The sequence below is a fragment of the Mesoplodon densirostris genome, unplaced genomic scaffold, assembly GCF_025265405.1.
Source record: "Mesoplodon densirostris isolate mMesDen1 unplaced genomic scaffold, mMesDen1 primary haplotype scaffold_37, whole genome shotgun sequence".
NCBI lineage: Eukaryota > Metazoa > Chordata > Mammalia > Artiodactyla > Ziphiidae > Mesoplodon > Mesoplodon densirostris.
Window position 1 is genome coordinate 4,978,547 of NW_026778196.1, and position 3,408 is coordinate 4,981,954.

Below are 3,408 nucleotides of genomic sequence, written 5' to 3' on the forward strand. Positions count from 1 at the left end.
TGTGGTGCATTGTGATGAGAACGGCAGGGAGCATTGTGATGACCAGGTAATGCAGTATTGTAAAGAGAGGTGTCAGGGAGCATTGTGATGACATATGTAATGGCCCATTGTGATGACAATGGCATGGAGCATTGTGATGCAAACTTCCATTGAGGATTCTGATCACAAAGGTAATGGAGCATTGTGATGACAATGGCTTGGAGCATTGTGATGACAAGTGTCAGGGAGCATTGTTCTGACAAGTGCATGGAGAATTGTGATGACAAGGGTCATGGAGCATTCTGATGACAAGCTTGTGGAGTATATTGATGACAATGGCATGGAGCATTGGGATGAAAAGGGCATGGGGCTTTGTGATGAAAAAGGCATGGAGCCTTTTCGTGACAGGGTTCAAGGAGCATTCTGATGACAAGTGTCAGGGAGCATTGTGATGACAAGTGTATTGAGAATTGTGATGACAAAGGTCATGGAGCTTTGTGATGAAAAGGGCATGGATTATTGTGATGACAGGCATCACGGAGCGTTGTGAGGACAAGTGTTATGGAACATTGTGATCACAAGGGTTTGGAGCATTGTGATGACAGAGGTCATGGATCATTTTGATTTCAAGGAGCATGGAGCATTGTGATGACAAGGGCATGAAGCAATGTGATCCCAAAGTTCATGGAGGATTGTGATGACAATGGAAATGGAGTATTGTGATGACAAGTGCATAGAGCATTGTAATGACAAGGTCATGTAGTATTTTGCTGACAAAGGCATGGAGCATTGTGATTACAGGTGTCATGGAGCACTGTGATGACAAGCGTCATGGAGCATTGTGAATAGATGGGTCATGGAACATTGGGATAACATGGGCATGGATCATTGTGATGACAAGGGTCATGGAGCATTGGGCTGAAAATGTTCATGGAGTATTGTGATGACAGGGGTCATGGTGCATTGTGATTACAGGGGTCTTGGAGCATTGTGATGACAAGAGTCCCGGATCATTGTGTTGTCAGGTGTCATGGAGTGTTGTGATGACAGTGGTCATGGAGCATTGTGATGATATTGGTCATGGAGCATTGTGATGAGAAGGTCATAGAGAGTTGGGCTGAAAATGTTCATGGAGTATTGTGATGACAGGGGTCATGGAGCATTGGGATGACAAGGGCATGGATCCTTGTGATGACAAGCTTCATGAAGCACTGGGCTGAAAATGTTCATGGAGTGTTGTGATGACAGGTGTCATAGAGCATTGTGACGACTAGGGAATGGAGCATTGTGATGACAAGAGTCCCGGATCATTGTGTTGTCAGCTGTCATGGAGTGTTGTGATGACTGTGGTCATGGAGCATTGTGATGATATTGGCCATGGAGCATTGTGATGAGAAGGTCGTGGAGCATTGGGCTGAAAATGTTCATGGATTATTGAGATGACAGGGGTCATGTAGCATTGTGATGATAAGGGAATGGATCATGGTGATGACAAGGTCCTGGAGCATTGTGATGAGAAGACCATTGAGACTTGTGATGAAAGATCTCATGGAGCATTCTGATGAAAAATGGCATGGAGCATTGTGATTACAGGGGTCTTGGAGCATTGTGATGAAAAGGGCATGGAACATTGTGATGAGAAGGCCAGGAAACATTCTGATGACATGCCTCATGGAGCTTTTTGATGACAAGGCCATGGAGCATTGTGATTACACGGATCTTGGAGCATTGTGATGGAAAGGACATGGATTATTGTGATGAAAAAGGCATGGATCTTTGTCATGACAGTTTTCAAGGAACATACTGACGACAAGTGTCAGGGAGCATTGTGATGACAAGTGTATTGAGCATCGTGATGACAAAGATCATGGAGCATTGTGATGATAAGACCATGGATAATTGTGATGATGAGCGTCATGGGGTGTTGTGATGATAAGTTTTATGGAACATTGTGATCACAAGGGTTTGTAGCATTATGATGTCAGAGGTCATGGAGAATATAAATTTCATTGTGATGACAATAGACTGAAGTATTATGAAGATGGGCATCATGCACTGTGATGACAGGGTTCATGGAGCATTGAGATGAAAAGGGGCATGGAGCATTGTGGTTACAAGGGTCTTGGAGCATTGTGATGACAAGGGCATGGAGCATTGTGATGAGAAGGCCATGGAACATTCTGATGACATGCGTCATGGAGCTTAGTGATGAGAAGGGCATGGAGCATTGTGATAACAGTGGTTTTCAGCATTGTGATGACAATTGTCATGGAACCTTGTGAAGACTAGGCCGTGGAACATTGTGATGGCAGGGGTCAGGGTGCATTGTTATGACAGAGGTAATGGAGCATTGTGATGAGAAGGGCATGGAACATTGGTCTGAAATATTTTATGTATTTTTTTGATGAGAGTGGGCATGAAGCATTGTGATGACAAGGGTACGGAACACTATGATACATTCGTCATGCAGGATTGTAATGACAAGGGCATGAAGCATTGTGATGAGAAGGGCATCGAGCATTGTTATGACAAGTGTCATGGAGCTTTGTGATGACAAGGGCATTGAGCAATGTTATGAGAGGGTTCATGGAGCATTGTGATGACAATGACATTTAGCATTGTGATGCCAGGGGTCATGGAGATTTCTGCTGACCAGTCATGGAGCATTTTGATGACAAGGACATGGTGCATTGTGAGGAGAAGTGCAGGGAGAATTTTGATGACCGGTTCATGCAGCAATTTGATGAAAAGTGTAATGGAATATTTTGATGGCAGGGGTTATAGAACATTGTGATGTCAGGGGTCTTGGAGCTTTGGGATGAAAAGGGTCATGGAGCATTTTGATGACATGGGTTATGGAACATTGTGATGTCAGGGGTCTTGGAACATTGTGCTGATAAGGGGATGTAGCAGTGTGATGACAGGGTCATGGAATATTGTGATTACAGGGGTGAGGGAGTATTGTGATGACTAGGGATTGAATACTGTGATATCTCTGGTAACAGCGCATTTTGATGAGAAGTGCATGGAGCATTGTGATTAAAAGGTTTATGGAGCATTGCAATGACAAGGTTGTGGACCGTTGTGATGAAATGTGCGTGGCACATTGTGATGACAATGGTCATGGAGCATTGTTCTGACAAAGACATGTAGCATTGTGATGACGAGGGTCACAGAGAATTGTAATGAAAAGTTCATGGAGCATTGTGGTAACAAATATCACAGAGCCTTGTGATCACGCGGGTTTGGAACATTTTAAGGAAAAACGTTATGGAGCATTGAGATGACTGGAGTCACTGAGCATTGTGATGACAGGGGTCATGGGGAACTGTGATGACATGTGTCATGGAACATTGTGCTGACAAGTGCATGGAGCATTGTGATGACAAGGGTCATGGAGCATTGTGCTGAGAAAGGCATAGAGCATTG